General features: G+C 42.9%; 1 protein-coding gene across 1 annotated transcript in view; it reads right to left on the minus strand.

Annotated features, from left to right (window-relative positions):
* The window catches only part of PGCKA1 (PDCD10 and GCKIII kinases associated 1), a 136,157-nt gene that overhangs the window by 23,838 nt on the left and 90,861 nt on the right, over positions 1 to 21,458 (minus strand). The window contains exon 2 of the mRNA XM_008017663.3: positions 9,360 to 9,408. The gene's annotated coding sequence lies outside the window, so the exon portion shown is untranslated. The remainder of the gene's footprint in view (positions 1 to 9,359; positions 9,409 to 21,458) is intronic.

Genomic DNA, 21,458 nt, shown 5'->3' on the forward strand with positions numbered 1-21,458 from the left:
AGGAACTGGGAGACGGGGACAGAATGTGTGTAACAGCAAAGTCCCTGAGAGGGACGAGTGTCTCAGACCAGGGAGACTCCTGATGGTAGAGGGAGTGACCTCCTTCTCCACTGGGAATGGGCTGGGAGAGGCGCACGCTGCCAGGCAGGAAGGCACAGTGGTTTTCAGAGCACTGGCAGCAACCCTGGGCCTCCTGGTGTACCTGCATTTTAAAGAAAACTATGTAAAAAAATAAGTTTCCAGCAGCCAAAGAAATCAGCCTCTGAGGGTGGAATGTCTGGGTTGAAATTGGTGTTTCTCAGTGACAGGTGGCCCTGAACCCTCTGGAATTACACTAGAAGGGCTGCCTCTCTAGCCTTTACCTAGGCTGGCCTTGCCAGCCCTGTGCACCTGAGACGGGCTTCCACTGTAGGAATGCCAAGGAACAGGCCAGGGCCTGGTCCCGGGACTATTTTGCTGCTGGATTTACAGGATCTTTGATATCCATGTTGAATGTGGAAACACATTCAATGTGGTTTTTTTGTTGTTGTTATTACAACATAGTGATAATATCACTCCTTTTTTCCCTCCTGTGGTCTTTACAATAGCATATCACAGTCATTTTCATGGATTGAAAAACATTTCATGGGGCCCTTTCCTCTATTGAGGATCTGATACTATTTTTTTCCCCTCTCTAGTAATTAGCCTACTCTCCTTAAGACAGGTGTGTGACGAATGCTCACAGCTGTGTGCAGCGTCACTGACTTCACAATGGCTCCACTGCGTCTTAGTATGAACCAGGCACTGTGCTAGGTTCTGGGGATACAATGGCACCCAGGTGCTCCTTGGGAGAGCATATAGTCGTGTGTGTGTGTGCGTGTGTGCGTGTGTGTGTGTGTGAGAGAGAGAGAGAGAGAGAGAGAGAGAGAGAGAGAGAGAGAGATCGATCAATCCTGGTGAAGCCAGATGGCATTTAGATGAACATTCAGGAAGACTGATCACACCACACCAGGAGTTCAGCAGAGTGGTTAAGCGAGTGACTTAGAATCAGAGTAGTCAACAATTCCACTTCCATTGCTCACTAGCTTTGTGACTTCTAGGCAAGTTTCTTCCCCTCTGTGAGTTTCAGTGGCCTAATCTGCAAAATGCAAATGATGATAGCTACAGTTTATGAGGATTGTTCTGAACATTAAATGAAATAAGGATGCACAGCGCTTGCTATAATGTCTGGTATACAGCCAGTACTTAATCACAAAAATCAGTTAACCACCGAGGGTTTACTATGTGCCAAGGACTGTTTTGGGGACTTTCATCTTTCATGTATTAACTCATTTCAACTTTAAAACAACACTTTAAGGTGGGAACCAGTATTTTATAGATAACTAAATGGGAGGTTATATAACTTGCTTGCCCAAGATTGTAAAAGTTGAAAGTAGGATAGTGAAGGTATTATTAAAGTTGTTATTGTTTTTATTACTATAATATTTCTAGCATCCATTCTAGTAAGTTTTTCATTTATTTTATTTTTTTGAGTCCGCTGGATTACGCAAGAAGCAGTTTGTGCTCCAGTAGCTTTTGCAAGAGAGAACTGCATTCTCTAGATTTGGGCTGAATTTTATAGGTGCAGTTGCATCAATTCACCAGCAGATGGCAGGATATAGCGGTTATTTTACTCATCTTAAGAGAAGGACTTGGTACAAGAAAGGTCTCAGGACCAGGCGCGGTGGCTCACAACTGTAATCCCAGCACTTTGGATAGGCCAAGGCTGGCGGATCACTTGAGGTCATGAGTTCTAGAGCAGCCTGGCCAACATGGTGGAACCCTATATCTACTAAAAATGCAAATATTAGCTGGGTGTGGTGGTGCACCTGTAGTTCCAACTACTTGGGAGCCTGAGGCAGGAGAATTGCTTGAACCCGGGAGGCGGAGGTTGCAGTGAGCCAAGATTGTGCCATTGCACTCCAGCCTGGCCAACAGAGCAAGGCTCTGTCTCAAAAATAATAATAATAACAATAACAAAAAGCCTCATAAACAAGAATTATGGGCTGGCATGGTGGCTCATGCCTATAATCCCAGCATTTTGGGAGGCCAAGGTGGGTTGGTCACTTGAGGTCGGGAGTTCGAGACCAGCCTAGCCAACATGGTGAAACCTTGTCTTTTCTGAAAATACAAAATTAGTCATGTATGGTGGTGTGCGCCTGTAATCCCAGCTACTCAGGAAGCTGAGGCGAGAAAATTGCTTGAACCCAGGAGTTGGAGGTGACAGTGAGCCAAGATCGGGCCACTGCACTCCAGCCTGGGTGATAGAGTAAGACTACATCTCAAAAAGCAAAAAACAAAACAAAAAAGAACAAAAAAAGAAACAAGAATTATGGCCCAAGTAGCGTGGGTACTTTGCTATGCGGCAAGGTTACAGAGTAGGTGATGTGGTATTTTAGATGGTTACGGTATTAGTCAGGGTTCTCCAGAGGGACAGAACTAACAGGATAGATATATAGGTAAAGGGGAGTTTATTAAGTATGAACTCACATGATCACAAGGTCCCACAATAGCCCTTCTGCAAACTGAGAAGCAGGGAGAGCCAGTCCAAGTCCCAAAACTGAAGAACTTGGAGTCTGATGTTCAAGAGCAGGAAGCATCCAGCACAGGAGAGAGATGTAGTCTGGGAGGCTAGGCTAGTCTTGCCTTTTCACGTTTTTCTGCCTGCTTTATATTCGCAGCCAGCTGATTAGCTGGTGCCCACCCAGATTGAGGGTGGGTCTGCCTTCCCCAGTCCACTGACTCAAATGTTAATCTCCTTTGGCAACACCCTCACACACACACACCCAGGAACAATATTTTGCATCCTTCAATCCCATCAAGTTGACACTCAATATTAACCATCACAGTTACTGTCACCTTTAAGCCTGATGAGGCCAGGGCTTTCTCTAGCACTGACTGGACATGGGGTTTATTCTGGTCTGGCCAAGCAATGGTGGGGTCAAAAGGCTCCCAGAATTCTACAGAGGCCTCTTCACACAATGACTGCACATCACAACTCCATCTGGGTTGGTCTCTGCCCACTGTACATTTGGACACTAACTCTGTGGAAAAGCCTGGGGGAGGAAGGTGTCCGTGGAGCCCAGGGGGTCCAGTTCCTTCCCCCAGGTTAGACCTGGTGCTGCTCCTCCTCCATGGCTGACCGTGCCCTTCTCCCAGATCCAGGGGCTGCCCGTGGTGTAAGCCAATCTCAGAGCACCCCCTTCTACATGAGGGTACATGGTCATGAGCTGGGAGGGAAAGGTAAGCCACAAAATAAATACAGCCCCATGCGAAGGTTTTGTGGGGAGAAGCCCATTGTTTGTTATCTAAAATTAACTCAGAATATAATGGGTGAAAAGGTAACATTTGCGTGAATGACTAGAATGAAACGGAAGGCACACAGAGATGTCAAGTTCTGCCAGTAGCTTGTGGTCATCCTCTCCACACTCCCCAGCCTCCCAGATCCTCCTATACCCTCGTGGGGACAGTTTAAGGAAAAAGTTTGAGAAGCTATGTCCCTATTCTCTGGACTGTAAATTCCTGGAAGTAGGCTCCTGTTTGGAGTAAACAAGATGTAGTTCATTAATGAATAAAGACTAGCGTGTGTGTGTGTGTGTGTGTGTGTGTGTGTGTACGGGGTGGAATCCTGTAGACAGATAGGAGCACAGGGCACTGGGTCGTGAGGAATCCACCTGGCTCTGAGTGGGGCCTGACAGCCTATGTTTCTAACAAGCTCAACATCAATCATTACTAAGGGATCCACTTAAAAATGTCAGACACCGGGCTGGGTGCAGTGGCTCACACCTATAATCCCAGCACTTTGGGAGGCCGACGCAGGTGGATCACCTGAGGTCAAGGGTTCGAGTCCAGCCTGGCCGACCTGGTGAAACCCTGTCTCCACTAAAAATACAAAAATTAGCTGGGCATGGTGGCAGACACCTGTAATCACAGCTACTTGGGAGGCTGAGGCAGGAGAATCACTTGAATCCAGGAGGCGGAGGTTGCAGTGAGCCAAGATCGTGCCACTGCATTGCAGCCTGGGCGATAACAGCGAGACTCTGTCTAAAGAAAAAAAAAAAAAAAAAAAAAAAGAAAGTCAGACACCCCTGGCATCAGTGCATGGACACTTTCATTTTTATGGCTGCATTACCAGAAGTACTAGTCAGGGTCCTATGAGGATTACATGACTTAAACATGTGACAGGCCTGGCGATGTGTGTCTGGCAAACAGCAGGTTCTTAGGAAATGTTGGCTGCTTGCATGTTCATGGCAATTGTCTGTGAGAATATTCACTTTTTTCCTTTCTTTTTTTTTCCTTTGAGACAGGGTCTCTTGTCACCCAGGCTGGAGTGCAGTGGTGCGATCTCGGCTCACTACAACCTCCGCTTCCCAGGTCCAAGTGATTCTCCTGCCTCAGCCTCCTGAATAGCTGGGATTACAGGCGGCTACCACCACGCCCGGCTAAGTTTTTGTATTTTTAGTAGAGATAGGGTTTCACTATGTTGGCCAGGCTGGTCTTGACCTCCTGATCTTAGGTGATCCACCCGTCCTGGCCTCCCAAAGCGCTGGGATTACAGAGGTGAGCCACCGTCCCTGGCTGAGAATATTCTTTAACCATTGGGTGCTATTTCCTTTTAGACACTGTGTAGAAATGGGCAATGTTTTGACCAAATCTTCCCTGGAATCACATGGGAACTGAAGCGTGTCTCCATCACAGGGAATGTCTCTGATTTTGCTAAGTAGCCATATCAGGGAGATGGCAGACATCTGGAAGAAACTTGAAGCATTTGGACAAAGTTAAGTTCCAAAAATGCTGAGGAAGTTTTGGAGGTGGCCATGTGGAGAGGAGTTTATATAACATAGTCTCGTTAAGGCTGCAAATAGATTTAAAAGGAAGCACAGCTCAGAGCCACCTGCTTGGAATAAACTATTTCAGGGCAATTCCCAGAATCTTACAGTATCCGCTGTGGACTGAATTGTGTCTTCCCCTAAATTCACATGTTGAAACCCTAACTCATTGTGAGTGTAATAAGAGATAGGGCTTTCCGGAGGTAATTAAGGTTAAATGAGGTCATCAGGGTGGCGTCCTAACCTAAGAGGATTGGTGGCCTTATGAGAAGAGGAGAGAGAGCACTTCCTCCTGAGCAACCTCAGGAAGATTAGAAAAGGCTTGTGAGTGAAAGTGAATGGTGCTGGTGAGTCCAGAGCACACTGAGGAGAGGCCGTGTGAGGACATAGTGGGCAGGCAGCATCTGCAAGCCGGAAAGAACTCTCCCAGGAATCGAATTTGCTGACACCTTGATCTTGGACCTCCTGGCCTCCAGGATTCTGAGAAAATAAAGTTCTTTTGTTTAAGCCACCCAGTCTAGAGTATTTTGTTATGGTAGCCTTAGCAGACTACCCAGATAGGGCCCTGATTTGAAAGAATCTTAGAAGTCATCCCACCCAACTATTTTATTTTATGAATGTGCTTCCGGACTCAAGACTGGAAGCAAGAACTGGTCGGCAGACAAGAAAAAACTCACAATTTGTCCCCTACTTGTAGATGAACCTACGTGTGCAGAGTTGGAACCCAATGTTCCTTTAAAGTAGAGTAAAAATAGGTTTTGCACTTGGAAAGACTGAGCACGGTTTAGAGGCCTTAAATACCCCCTACTAGGGGTAAGACACTCTGCTAATTGCTAAGACACTGAGAGGTAGAAGATCTCTGCTGTTTGTTAAATGACTCACCAACTATTCAGGCAATAGGTATTTCCTGAGCACCTATTATATATCAAGCACTGAACTTGATTCCAGGGATGTAGAAAGAGTTTACCGTCCAGGAAAGGAGACAGGTATATAGATGGACGACTAATACAGTGCCATAAGTACTGGATTCAAATATGTCATATAATATGCTATCTAGGACAAGGAGCTCCAGAGTAATGGTAGGAAGATTAGAAAAGGCTTGTGGGCAAAGGTGGGCAGACAGTGGTTCTGGTAGATTCCAGAGCGCATTCCAGGAGAAAAATGTGCACTCCCACTGCCCCGTTCTCAAACAGCATCATCTCTTTCATACCTGGATTACTGACTGCAACATCACCTTACTATCACCTATACCTGCTAGTATGTCTGGCTAATATATTTGCCACAAAGGAGTCATGATCTTTTTAGGCCATGAATCTGGATCATTATCACTTCCCCTGCCTAAAATTGTTCAGCGGTATCTCATGCTGTTAGGATATTTAGTAGCATGCAATAATGAAGATGATTAAAATATCAAATGTACATAGTCCTTCTTATGTACCTGGTGTTCATTGATATGCTTTACATATACACTTAGTTCTCATTATTTGCGGAGTCTATATTTGTGAATTCACCGACTTACTAACATTAATTTCAATACTCATAGTGCTTGTGTGGCCGTTCCTGGGTATGTGCAGAATGGCAAAATATTTTGTGTCATTAGATGCTTATGTTTCTAGTTGAGCTCAAATAAAATGGCACTGTGCCATACTGTAAATGGGTACCTTCTCATGGCCCCATTTGTTTGCATTTTGTGCTTTTTGTTGGTGATGTCACTGTTAAAAATGGCCCCAGGCATAGTGCTGATGTGTTGTCTAGTGGTCCTAGGTGCAAGAACGCTGTGATGTGTCTTACAGAGAAAATGTGTGTGTTAGACAAGCTTTGTTCAGAAATGAGTCACAGTGCTGTTAGCCCGAGTTCAATGTTAATGAATTAACAATACATATGCAAATAAAGTGCTTTAACAACTGAAACACACATAAAACAAGGTTATACATTGATCGGTTGATGAAAATATTGTGACCAGAGGCTTGTAGGAACCTAACCCCATATTTCCCTTGAGAGCGATGGTGCAGTGTTCACTAACTCCTTGTTTGAAGTGACTTCAGAGAACATAACTCCAGTGAATTATGATTACTCACTTAAAATTAATAAGAAACTTATACAATAATAGATGAAGTCTTTTCTATCACATACACAGCTTTCTGGTGCATTGTCCCCCCTTTCTTTCCCTGGCCACATTGGCCTTCTTTCAAGTCTTTAAAGTTGATGTTTTGTTCCTGATCTCAAGGACCTTGTCATAGACTATTTCCTTTGCCTTCTCACCCCACCCCATCTAAACCAGCCAGTTTAAAACCCTGTTATTCCACCTCATGTCACCTTTCACTTTACATTCTTAGCGCAACTTACAGTTTTATTTCATTCATTTTTGACGTCTTTCCTGCCTTCTCAACTATTCAACCCATGAGGGTGGAGCCAGCAAGTTGCCTGCAAGTCTTAACTCTACTTGTTTGCTCTCAGGCAGAGAAGGATGAGCATATGAGGAGGATTGGGAAAAATGCTCAGAGAGGGAGGAGGCAATCAGGCTTTATTATCAAGAAGCAGGAAAGGAGAGAGTCTTGCATCAAACAGTGTCAGATGCCTCAGAGATAAGGAAAGGATGGAACAGTGCACCTGAATTTCTTTTATCAAGGAGGGTGTTAGTGGGAAATGCAGGAAGGTTGTAGAACAGTGGAGGTGCATGCTGGGGTGCAGCAGGTGGAGGAATGCATGGGGCATATGAAAAGGAGGAGAGAGAACTCTTATGGAGCTTGGCTGGGATGGAAAAGATGAAGGGAACAGTTACAGTGGACAAGGATATAGGATTATAGGATGGTTTTGTAGCAGGTGAAAGATAAATACATTTTCTAAGCCAAGGAGGAAAAAGATAGTTGAAAGAGATTGAGAATAGTAGAAAGAATGGGGGAAAAACTAGGATCAAGTCAAGATCACTAGTGAAGAAATACAACTTAGAAAGATGTAGAGATACACACTTTTCCCTTGGAGCCTAGAGGGAAAGAGGCAAGGGTGATTTTAAGTGGAGACATTTCTAGATGCAGGGTGGGAAGCTGGAGGACTGTAAGCTGTGAGTTTCTTGGTGTAGAGGGCAAGGTGTCTGCTGGAAGGACTAGATGTGAAAGCTCAAAGTGACAAGGTTTGGAATGGTGTGTGGTGGAGGGGAAGAGCAACCATTGAAAGGCAGCTGAGCAGTGCTGAGGGTTGGCCTCAGCTGGTCACCAAAAATCTGAGTGATGCCAATGCACGTAGTTCTGGCATTCTTTCCCTCTCCCAGCAGTGCCCAGCAATCCAGGTAAAGGCCCACAGAATGTGGGTTACTACCCTCGTCCCAGGTTGAGGTATAAGGTAACAGGGCTTGGGTCTCGAGAGTGCTGGCAAGCACAGTTGAAGCAATGGACCTGGAGCCTGCACTAAATGGGTAGGGCTGTGTGGCCAAGAGGTTGGCTAAGGAAGAAAAAAGAGTCCTGTGGGCGAGGATCCTAATGAGGTTAGGGGGAACAAAAGCAAGACCAGTGACCTGGCATCCTTAAGCATGAGGAATTTGGAGCCATAAGAGATGGTAGCATTGGCACATTAGTGTCTACAATGAAGGACATGGTCCAGGATGTGGCCATGGAAAGTGAAATGTAGTGGAAGTGAGGATGACTGGAGTGCAGGAAGTCAGAAGGGCTTTGGGCCTATGGTATTGAATGATCTGGAGCAGCTGGGAAGTCCCCAGATGATGGCAACAAGTAGGGAAAAGGACAGAATAGGTCAATGGCATGAACCTCAAAGGAAGATAAGGTTTGCAGATCGGAGGCCGCTTGACCATCTAGAATTTGCAAAGGGGAACAAGAATAATCCATGTACCACTTTCAGGAGACACAGAGTGAGGGGACCAGGCTGGTTCCACTGGAGTGAAATATATAGAAGATTATATTACAAGTTCGGCTAAAGATGGAGATGGTAAAGGGCTTGGGAGGGAGACTCAGAGAGAAATAAAGAGAAGGAAGGTCTGTATTCACAGTACCTGGGTCCTAAACAGGAGAGTATACTGGAATCATCTTGAGGGCCAGTCATTATCCTGGAGCCTCTGATTTAGTGGGTCTGAGATGGGGCCTGAGAAACTGAATTTCTAGCAAGTTCCCAGGTGGGGCTGATGCCATAGGTCCTGGGAGCACATGCTGAGAGCCACTGTTCTGAGGCATGGACATTAACTGGAGAAGCTTGAAACTGCCTGGGGATGGGGGGATAGATTAACTGGAAATCTTTCAGTGTAGACACTTTGTTGAACCATGCATTATCATACTCGTTTTAGAATTGCATCTCTGAAAAACAAACATAAAAAGGAAACAGCAATTCTACTCGAACCTGAGTGAGCCAGAAAGAAAGAGACTATGGGGACTGCTCTGTCTACTGGCTTTAAGGTTTTAGGTATTAAAAACTGTAGCAGAAGACCGAATGATAGAAAATTTAATGGAAAGGGAAGAGAATAGATTTTCCCACCAAAGCATGGAAAGATAAAATAAAATAGCTTACCTGTGTGGAGATTGCCTGTTAGGTTTCTCTCGAAGTTTAACTTCTCTTCCTGCAACAACAAAAAAGTTGAACATTGAGATCTGTGGGTTGCCTCCTTTTTACAGCCAGATATTATCGTGAGTGTGACTGAAGGAAGCATTTCCTAAAGGGCACTGGGCAGTAATGTGGGGAAGGAGTTCCTGGCTTGGAACAGTTTGCCCAGGAAGGCAAGGGGTTTCACATTTATCAGGCTGGGGTTTGCAGCCCAGCTCCTGACACTCAGCAATCAACTCACAGTTAACCACAATATCAGTATGTAAAATAATATTACAGTGAGATTTAAATGGAACATCATATAAACTGTTGATCACACATTAGAAATGTTGGAGTTGTCCAATAACCGAAAGCCACCAACTATGGACTGAATGTCTGTGTCCCTGCAAATTCCTATGTTGAAATCAATCCCCAGTGTGATGGTATTAGGAGGCGCCGCCCTCTGGGGATAATATTAGTGCCATTATAAAAGAGATCCCAGAGAGCTGCCTTGCCCTTTCTGCCTTATGAAGTTATAGCAAAAGATGGTTGTCTATGAAGAAGGTCCTCCTCACCAGATGCCAAATCGGCTGACCCCTTGATCTTGAACTTTCCAGCTTCTACAACTCTGAGAAATTTCTGTTGTTTATAAACCACCCACTTTCTGGTATTTTCTTAAAGCAGTCCGAATGAATTAAAACATTCTAGTTGTTATCACTGTTGATAAACATTACATGACAATGTGCCTCTTCTCTGATGGACAAAGTTTTGACTAAGTGAAAAATCCCACAAAAAACAAAACAACAACAAAAACAAGCAAAGTTTAACGAATAAATGTGTGGTATTTCAATAAAATACACGATTTAGAAAATATCTTTGTTTACAATGTATAGAACTTGAGAAAGTAAAACAAGTGTTCAGATTTTTATCCAATTCTCCATGATTATTAGAATAATTTACTACATATGGACACATCATTTTCAAGAAAGGCTCTTATTCCACTCCCAAGTAGACTATATATGGAGATAATGAGCTCTGTCTTATGATATTGGAATGGTTTTACATCCTTTTAGTGATTTAATTTTATATTCTTGTCAGTGAAATCTTTTCACTTGGTTATTATTTTTTTAAATTGTTCAATAACTCCTTAAGAGCTAATACATTGCTCAAATGTCACACAATTATTCTATTATTCTTATTTTTTATCATAGCACTCACAATTCAATTTAAATATTACTTGATAAGGAAGACAGGAGAAAGGCAAGTTCATGTCTGCAGGGAGATAACCCTGTAGCAGGGGAGAGCAAGGAGGTGAGAAGAGCTTACAACCAACTACAATATCATTCAGGGTACAAACAATGCCATCAAAGGGACATCAACAAAATCCTGAGGCCATTCAGATAGGGAAGAGAGTGTAACTGGGCGGTTTCGAGAAGCTGACGGCATCTGAGCCAGGCACTGAAACAGACAGGAATCATATCGGATGAAAAACTAATAAAGGGGCTGGGTGTGGTGGCTCACACCTATAATCCCAGCACATAGAGGGGCCGAGGCAGGTGGATCGCCTGAGGTCAGGAGTTCGAGACCAGTCTGGCCAACATGGTGAAACCCCGTCTCTACTAAAAATACAACAAATTAACCTGGCATGGTGGCAGACGCCTATAATCCCAGCTACAGAGGAGGCTGAGGCAGGAGAATCGCTTGAACCCCGGGGACAGAGGTAGCAGTGAGCTGAGATGGCGCCACTGCACTCTAGCCTGGGCAACAAGAGTGAAACTCTGTCTCAAAACAAAAACAAAAACAAAAACATAAAAAAAGAGAAAAGAAAAAAGAAAAACTAATAGTGACCAGGTGTGTCAGGAGGGTCTTTTAGGCAAGGGGAATGTGACAGAGATGAGGCAGAAAGAATGGAGTATTATTTAGTCAACAAAGAATTTTGAACTCCTACTGTGTGACAAGCCCTATGCTATGTACAGGAAACTGCAGGCTTTAGGTAACAAAAACTGTAGTGAAAGACTGACAGGTGGTATGTCCTACAGAATGACAGCCTGATGGGAACAGTAAATATTCTGGATTGCTTGATGTTTAAGGAGGAGACTCAGGGGGAACAACGATTTCCATGGAGTATTAGGAGTCACTCTAGGGAGTGAGATGTGAAGAGGGAAGAAGGCAGAACCATAGGATTTGAACATCTACATCTATGGGCTGAAGGGTTCTGGGTGAAAGAAACAGACAAGCAGCAGTAGAAAAGGTTTGAGGTACAGGGCTCTACAGTGCCTCAGCTGAAGAGAACAGCTACCAGCCCAGCAACATCAAATGCTGTGCAGAGGATCAAGACCATTTTTAAAACTGGATCTTTATCTTGACTTTGATTATGCTGTATTCCCTGTAGAACAAATCCAAAATCCACCTCTCGAGCCACACCCTTTGTCTCCTAAGCACCAGACTCATATTTTCCATGTGGGTGATGCGCATTTCTGAACAGAAGACCTTAGCAGTCAGTTCCTCCACAACCATTTTTGGAAAGATAAAGAAACCAGAGGGCATGAATCTTAGTGACATATCCAGGGCCATGCAAGGAATCAGTGGGGAGGAGCCAGGACTTGTTTCCTGGCCTCCTGTCTCAGAGTGTCCTCTGTGAATTGAAAACATCACATAATTCTTGTTTTTGTTTTGAACAAATTACCCAGCTGTCTGTTAGAAGCGACTCTCAGATGTCTCCACATTTAGTGAGCTGTTACTGAGTGCCTAAGGTGTACCACGTGGAGTGCTAAGCACTGAGAGTAGAAAAGGGGAATAGAACACCCTACCATGCAGCTGACTAGGTGGTTGGTAGACAGATCAAAACCAGTGGTAAGTGCTTCCTAGGAAACCAACTGGATGTGGCAATTTGGAGTTACAGGTGAGAATCTACTTAGAGTGAGGGTTGGACCCTTGGAGAGGGTAGCATTTAAACTGGAATCTAAAACATGAGATGGAGCCAGCTATGCAATGGAAAGCTCTCATTAAACCACTGTGTTGTTCAAAAACCTTAAGTGGTTCTGTATTGCCTACCAAATCTTAAATATCCTCAGCTGTGCATTCAAGACCTTCTACAACACGACATCCATGGCCTTCCTAGTGTATCTGGGGAACTCCTCTAGCTACTTTCCATTTCCAGCCAAACTAGACTTTTCATTACTCTTTAATGCCAATGCTTCTGTGTGTTTGCACATATTATTTCCCCCAGTTGACATACCTCCTAACCAATCAATACTTTGCAAAATTCTATTCATCCTTCAAAACTCATTTCACACACCACTTTCTCCAGGAAGACTTAAAAAAATTCCAAAGTAAACATAATTACTCTATTTAAAATATTTCTAGGCCTGGCGCGGGGGCTCATGCCTGTAATCCCAGCACTTTGGCTGAGGTGGGTGGATCACCTGAGGTCAGAAGTTTGAGACCAGCCTGACCAACATGGTGAAACACTGTCTCTACTAAAAGTACAAAAATTAGCTGGGCATGGTGGCACATGCCTGTAGTCCCAGCTACTTGGGAGACTGAGGAGGAGAATCGCTTGAACCGGGAGGTGGAGGTTGCAGTGAGCTAAGGTTGCATCACTGCACTCCAGCTTGGGTGACAGAGCGAGACTCCATCTCTAAATAAATAAATAAATAAATATTTCTAAAGGATCTTTAAGCTCTTTGTATTAGTCCATTTTCATACTGCTATGAATAAATTCCTGAGACTGGGTAATTTATAAAGAAAAGGAGGTTTAATGGACTCACTGTTCCACATGGCTGGGGAGGCCTCACAATCATGGCGGATGGTGAAGCAGAAGCAAAGGCACATCTTACATGTCAGGAGGCAGGGCAGCATGTGCAGGGGAACTGCCCTTTATAAAACCATCAGATCTCATGAGATTTATTCACCATTATGAGAATACCATGGGAAAAACCCACCCCTATGATTCAATTACCTCCCACTGGGTCCCTCCCACAACACGTGGGGATTATGACAGCTACAATTCAAGATGAGATTTGGGTGGGGACACAGCCAAGCTATATCACTCTACCAAAGTGGACAGCTCTGATCACTTTCCGCCTTGGATTATAGTACGTAATTCATTTATACAATGTTCCCTCTATCAGACTATAAACCCTCAGTAGAGAAGGCCATGGTTTCATCAACGTTTATCTGCACATTGTGTCTCCTGGCACAGTGACTTTCATATAGGTGGTACCTTGCATGTTTTTAAAAAATTTGACTTAAAAATATCATTGGCAATTTAAAGATGCCTAATACCAATGTATAATATTATAACACAACAATGCTCATATTTTAACAATTCTAAGATGTACATGTATTCATTTACCTTTTAACATATCTGGAATTGGAATGTACCTCGCAATCATTGGCATATCATGGTTACATTGGCAACATTTTCTATCTTTGTGTTATATAAGATAATGGTACATGTTACAATTGATGGCATCTAATATTTAATGAAATGTGGCATTTAATTCTACAGTTTATTTCAGCAATATATTATGCAAAAATTTCACAAACAATACCCTATATTGAACAAGTATCTACTCTGCACAGTTATACAAAGAAGTCCTTCTGAGATGAAACTAACAATATCCAGGGATAAAGTAAGAATTTTATGAGCTCCAAGAACTATAAAGATCAGGTGTTGAAATAACAATAGCCATGAAATAAGATGCATCAAAGAAGTTCTAATTTTTCCCAGAATGACTTTTTGAAATAATAAATCTTTTCAAAAATAAATATTTTTTGGTATACTGCTGGTGCCTGGGAAATATGTGTTTCCATACATAGAAACAAGTATAAATAACTCATTTGATGGGCTAGCTAGCACTGGCATGACACTGGCTTGTACATGGGGAAGACCTGATGCCTGGTACAGCCAACCAGCACTAAGCATTGTGGGAGTTTGGGAGAAGAAGGAATCCCACTGCAACAAAGCTGCCAGGAAAGGCTTTATAGAAAAATGAGGCCATGAGAGATGGCTAGAAATGAATTAGGCAGAGGCTGGGAGCTGCGGCTCACACCTGTAATCCCAGCAATTTGGGAGGCCGAGGCAGGTGGATCACAAGGTCAGGAGATCGAGACCATCCTGGCTAATACAGTGAAACCCCATCTCTACTAAAAAGACAAAAAATTAGCCGGGAGTGGTGGTGGGTGCCTGTAGTCCTAGCTACTTGGGAGGCTGAGGCAGGAGAATGGTGTGAACCCAGGAGGTGGAGCTTGGAGTGAGCAGAGATCGCGTCACTGCACTCCAGCCTGGGCAACAGAGCGAGACTCTGTTGTTACAAGATGGATATGGCATATGTGGCCAGGTTATTGGGGCCCTTGAAAGTAGGCCCAGAAGACCAAATATGACGTGATTGGCAAACAAATTATGTTCTGAAGTGGCAAAAGACAGGATGAAAGCAATATATTAGAAAGCATGACCTACCAGTAGTAAGCAGAGAAAATGAAAAGGGTTGGGTTCAGAAAGACTTGCTAAGAGTTTACCCTTTGAATTTAATGATGAGATGAAAAGAGCCTTGCATGTGGTGGCATCAAAGGGAATCCAGAGGAAGGAGCAAATTTGGAAGTGATTTTTTACAAGATTTCTTGGAGTTTTGAATTAATTTCTACTGCCTCTGGTTTCTCTTAGCTCATTGGTTTATATGTTTATTACACATAGTATTATACAAGAGTTACGTAGCCTCACTAGCTTTTATGCATAAAATGACAATGATAATAGTACCTTTTTCAGACAGTAGTTAGGATTAGTGAAAGAACACAGTAAGGTATGGAGCACAGTAGTTGGTACAAAGTAATTTCAACAGTGTTGGCTGTTTCTTGATTCATCACTGTTATTGTCATCATCCCCATCCTCCTCCTCATTACCTATTAGTTTTCAGTTTTTCTCCCTGCCACTACAATGGAAGCTCCTTGAATCTAAGGATCAGATCTCATTATCTTTATTTCTTCAAAAAGAAATACAAAGTAGGACTTCTGTAAATATGTACTATATTTTAAGGGAAAAAAATTCCAGATTTCCATGGAAGAAGGAATTTGTATGACAAAAGAAGGAATTATTAGAATTATCCATATTTTTGGAGGCTGACAGAATAGAAGAGCGGTGGTTCCATAAACGAGACAGTTGGCAGGAGGACAATATGCAGAGCTTCAGAGATCCTGAAGTCAGCAGTTAACCTACTGAGCTGAAACGATGAATGGGGGGATGACAACAGAAAGGTGGTGGACGGGACAAACGCATCCAACTACCTCCCATTGAAACAAAGGCAGAAACCCAAAGGGAGAGCAATAGAGGATTTAAAAACAGAAAGCGAAGTCACTGACCTCATAAATCAGCACTCTGGAAAACAAAGGATTAGCCCAATTTAGATGGTAGAATCCTTAAAGTCCCAAGGAAAGTAAGAGTGAATTATGAAGGACTAAAATAAGAAGAGTTTGGAAGGTTTTTAAGAAGAAGTCAGGTTACCAAATCCCTTCCTGCACTCCGTAGAGTGGTTTCTACTTTCCATCTCAGCCAAAGAATACAGGTTGAGTGTCGGGAAAGGGTTAAACGGGGTTTCTGGACTGGAAACAACAGTAGAGGACACAGTGGAGGGCAGGCAGGGGTTTCATACCAAAAACAGGAGGATTAAGTGAACATGTGCACAGGGAATGTTGGGGACTGCAGCCTGCTCCCCTCCTTGGTTCTGTGAGAATGCCTGGCAGCTGCCCTCTAGTTGTCCTCCAGACATCCAACAAAAGTCTCTACCATAAAGATAGAGATTAAAACCAAGCAACCTGGCCAGGTGCGGTGGCTAATGCCTGTAATCCCAGCACTTTGGGAGGCCAAGGTGGGTGGCTCACCTGAGGTCAGGAGTTTGAGACCAGCCAGACCAACATGGAGAAACCCCATCTCTAATGAAAATACAAAAATTGGCCAGGTATGGTGGCACATGCCTATAATTCCAGCTACTTGGGAAGCTGAGGCAGGAGAATCACTTGAACCCGGGGGGCAGAGGTTGTGCCCCTGAGATTGCACCATCGCACTCCAGCCTAGGCAACAAGAGCAAAACTCCATCTCAAAAAAACAAAAACAAAAAAACAAAACAAAACAAAAAACAAAAACTAACCAAGCCACCAACAAAAAGCACTTGGAGGAAACAAAGAATAGAAAAAAGAAAACCCCAAACAACAAACAAACAAAAAACCAACCCCCAAACCAGACCCCAAACCACTGCCAATAACATCCTCATCGTGTTACTTGTTCCCCCAAACGCAAAGCTATGTTTTTTTTTAAATCAGAGAACAAAGAGAAGCTCCTTGAAATTAAAACAAGATACCAAAAACAACTATTTAAATAGAGAATCTAGAAGAAAAAGGTGAAGAAATCTCACATAAATTAGCAAAATAGATAAAGTCATTTAAAATTGAATAAAAAAGATAAAAGAAAAATTAGAAGACCAATCAGGAGGTCCAGTATCCAAATAATAGGAGTTGCAGGAAGAGAGAACAAACAAAAAAAGGGAAGGAATTTGTCACAAAATAATTTGAGAAAATTTTACATAATTGAAGGACATGAGTTTCTGGATTGAAAGGACTCAGCCATTGTCCCATATAATGTTTTAAAAAAGAATCAAAACCAAGATACATCACTGAGATATTTCAGAAGTAGGATAAAAGTGAAGATCCAGTAGGCTTCCAGGAAAAAAACAAAAACAAACCCAATGATATACGAAGAGCTTGGCATCAGCATGATTCTGGACTTCTTAAACATACATACCCACAAATAATTCTAAATCTGGCCAAACTACCAATTCAGTGAGAGGGTAGGATAAAGACATTTTCAGATGTGAAAGGTCTCAAAACATTTATCATCCATATATCTTTTCTCAGGCTATGAGAAACTACTGGAAGATATGAAAAACAAGTGAGGGAGTAAACCAGGAGGCAACGACGAGGGATAGAGAAAATAGGGCATTAAACACAGAAGAGAGGCAAAAGTATTACCAAGGATGACGGTGATGGGAGATCCCAGAATGCTTCCTGTATGTACAAGAGAGGGCACAGCCTGTTCAGATTGGAGAAGCTAAGGCGGCTCTGGTGGCCTTCTTTTAAGAGATGAAATGGACGGAATAACTAAAGTGTCCCAAAGGGAAAGATTTATATAACATGGAAATAATTTGAGGTTGAATCAGTGGTAGGTATACAGAACATTCAGTAAATGAGAAACAAGCCCTTTGCTACCTCCAGAAAAATGCTGTACAGTAAAGGAAATATAATGGCAATCCACTCCCTGGTTCAGCTTTCAATAGTATTTACATAGTTATAAAATTCCTCTAACCCAAATTAAAGGTGGGGGGGTTCGGTGGAGAATGGTAGCATTCCTTATGTATGGTGGGGCTGGAGGTGGTAGCTTCTTCCACTGTGGAAGATGATGCCTATTACTGGGAAAAAACCTACCAAAGAAATCGTAATAGTAGTGTGCATTTAGAGAGAAAGAGGCAAATACCAAAACAATCACTTAAAAGAGCGATTTCATTTGCGAAAAGAAAAATGTGCTTACAGGTGAGCAGACTGGGCTTGACCTGGAGATTTGGGGACCAGTCTAGTCGTAAGAGAAAGTCATGAGAAAGAGTGGATTAGATGATAGCACGCAGTAGCAATCTGGCTTCTGAAAGAGCCAGCTCACATCCATTTATTCAACTTACATTGATTATTAAACATCTAGTGCTATGGGCCAGACCATATGCTAGTAAGGATCACAGCCCAGATAAATAAGACATCAAGTTTGTAATGTAGTGGGGTGGGCGCACCTAAACAATTAGATGCAATGATATAATAAAGATTCTAGGCAAATCACCATGAAAATGGAGTGGGGGTGGTGTCCTACAATCAATCTTTCCGAATATTCTGGAGCTGCACCGTCAAAATGTTAAACACTGACCACATATGGCTACTTAAATTACTTAAAATTAAATACATTAAAATTTCAGCTCCTTGGTTACACTAACGAGCCATACTTCAAGCGCTCAAAAGCCACATGTGGCTAGTGGCTACTGTATTGTATAGTATAGACACAGAACATGTTTCTCATCACAGAAAGTTCTATTGGATAGTGCTTCTTACATGTTCTTAAATGGTGTTTTTTACAGCATATTCAAGTACAACATTAAACTCCTGAAGGATAACATTCCATGGTCTGTCAGCATATAGATTCTTGCTTGACATTTATCCAGGTAACTTATCTGTACACGGAATGGAATTTTTACTTTGTAGGATGTTAGTTTTCAAGTAGACCTACCCCTGAACTAGGAGGGGGTATTTCTTCTCCTGATACTGTTTGATCACCCACAGGTGTTGGGGACAAATGCTGCTGGTGACCAAAAGTCGGTGAGTCTTTGAGAAGGCACTTTTGCATAGTGGTGCAGGATAAATGCACCTGGTGGCAACAATTTAAGTATGCCCTTAGAATGACCCTGTATGACAGATGCACCTGAATGTGTATTCTGAGCTAGGGAATCCAGGAGTGACCAACTCAGAGATTCCTTCCTTATCTATGATAAACATCTGAGACCTGGCCTGTCCCATGGAAGATGTGCTGCACAAGGGATTGAGGCCTGAGTTTTGGGTTAAACAAAGGTTGCCAGGTGGAGGGTATTAAGGCGAGGGTAAGTGAAAATGCCATATAGAGTGCATGCAGTTTGCAAGTTGCCTAGTCCGCTGCCACTGGGCACTGCGGTTATGTTGTCCAGCCTGCCCCCACTGGACTCTCTCCCCTGTGTGTAGGCCCCAAATAAGCCCCATGTCTCATTTGCTGGCTCTAGATGTCTTTTTCAACCTCTTGAACCTGGTGCCTTCCCTATTGACGTTAATAGGAGTTCAGCACAAATGGAAAAGAGGGGTGAGCTCTAGAGCCAGAAACTCCTGAATTTGAATCGGCTCCACTACTTACAAGATGTGTAGCCTTGAGGAAATCTGTCAACCTCTCCGAGGTTCCTTTGTTCCATCACATGAGGTGTACACACAATGCATGAATCAGGGTAAGCTGGTGTCAGAAGCACAAAAGTGGCAGCGGCCTTGTGGCTAATTGTTGTTAATATGCAGCATTTGATGAGTAGGCTGGTAGAGCAGGGCCCCTAAGAGGGGCTGGTAGAGGGCAGAGAGAGCAGACTCTCGTCCCCGCTCATTTCTGCTCATCACCACCCTGTTAAAGGGTCTATCATTGCCCCAAGACTTAAGTACCTCTAACAGGAAGACTTTCTGTGCAAAGGGAAAGATAAGAAGGGAAAAGGGCACCAGCATTTACTGAAAACCAGGACATGCCAGACCCATTTGTGGGTGCTTTAGATTGTTCTATAAGTCCTCCCAACAAGGTTGTGGGGAGTTAAAACATGGGAGGAAGGGAAGGTTTGTGGGTGGTGGAAAAGGAAGCATGGTGGGAGATAAATCCACTAGGATGGGCTGGGGTTAGGTGGGGAGAGGCCGTGAATACCATGCCAAATGCCTGACTCTGAGAGATTTCAGTTCATGATAATAACTGGTGGGAACATGCTGGACTCATCGGTGGGGAAGAACAGTCAAGGTGGACTCAGCCAGCCTGGGACTTCTCTGCAGACAGGTGTTTTTTACTTCAGAGTTTACACCCCAGAGTGGACAGGCTATTTGTGTTACCTTCTTTAACTTCCATGAAAGGAAAAAAAAAAAGTTTTTTTTTTTTCCAAGTGGAGTTAAATTCCAAATATAATAAGCCTGAGTTGGCTCTAACACTGGTTGCAAGAATTAACTTTTCCTTGTAATCTGTAAACGCAGTCAGGTTTGTTTTCCATTGTTCTTTGATGGGTTTCCCTCACTCCCACCCCCACCTCTACATGGGGCCAATATCTGAATAGAAAGCAAAGAGCTCAAGCTGGGCTCCTTTTTCTGAACAAGCTTTGCAAGCTTTGCAACATCTTCCTTGGATACGATTCAGCTGGGGGCCTTCCCTGTATCCCAAGAGGAATTCCTGTGTCCTCACACAGGGGCTCTTTGTTGTCAGAGGTTATGAGAAGTTAACCACGACTTTGCACAAGGAAATATCTTTTCATTGTGTGAAGTAACGATCAAAGAGGAATGTAACTTAAACCAAGGAAACAAAACCGTGATTTATATCTAGAATCTCCACAGAAAAAAGAAAAATCCTAGTTACTTCACTAAAGCACAATCATCTGCGGGACAGAATGTAAGATTCACTCGTTTATCGATTAACGTTAAAGTTTAGTCCTTAGTTTATGCCAAATTCTAAGTATTTTTTAAAGTACAAAAACTTTCTTTTTGCACTTGCTCTACTCAGATCTGGTCTTTCCAAATGCTTAAAGACTTCTGTTCATTAAACATGTTGTATATATTTGCATATACATAATGTGGTTTATACACAGCATACATTAAAACATAGGTAATTATGCACGCATGCGCAAATACATATAACCACACAAAACTTGGAAAAAGAGCGGAAAAAAGGTCAACCATAATCAGAGCAACTGAACCGTGTGTGTGTGCAAATTTTTTCAAGGGTTTATGTCCATCTGCATACAAATTCTACGCAAAATACAAACAATTTCGTGTCCCACTTCTTTTTCTTGTGCGGTTTTTAATTTTTATTTTTTTCACATTTAGTAACAGTAAGGTGTAGTATCTTATAAAATATATAGAAGAGAGGCTTTTGAAGGTTCTCATGATAAAGAAATGATAAATGCGTGAGGTGATACATACGCTAAATACCCTGTTTTGATCATTATACAACATGTCCACTTTTTTTCACTTGGCATCACGTCTCTGGCCTTTTCCATGACTATACGTAATGTTCATAATAATTGTTTTAAATTCTTGCAATTTTTCCAAGAGTGACTGTCATGCCAAACCCCCGTTAATTCCAGTGAGGATGGCAGCAGGTCCGAGAAGCTGAAGAAGAGACCTTTCAATGCAACACAGCGTTTATTTTTATTTTTATTTATTTATATTTTTGAGCAGGAGTCTTGCTCTGCTGCCCAGGCTGGAGTGCAGTGGCCGGATCTCAGCTCACAGCAAGCTCCGCCT

Source organism: Chlorocebus sabaeus, chromosome 27, assembly GCF_047675955.1.
Source record: "Chlorocebus sabaeus isolate Y175 chromosome 27, mChlSab1.0.hap1, whole genome shotgun sequence".
Lineage (NCBI taxonomy): Eukaryota > Metazoa > Chordata > Mammalia > Primates > Cercopithecidae > Chlorocebus > Chlorocebus sabaeus.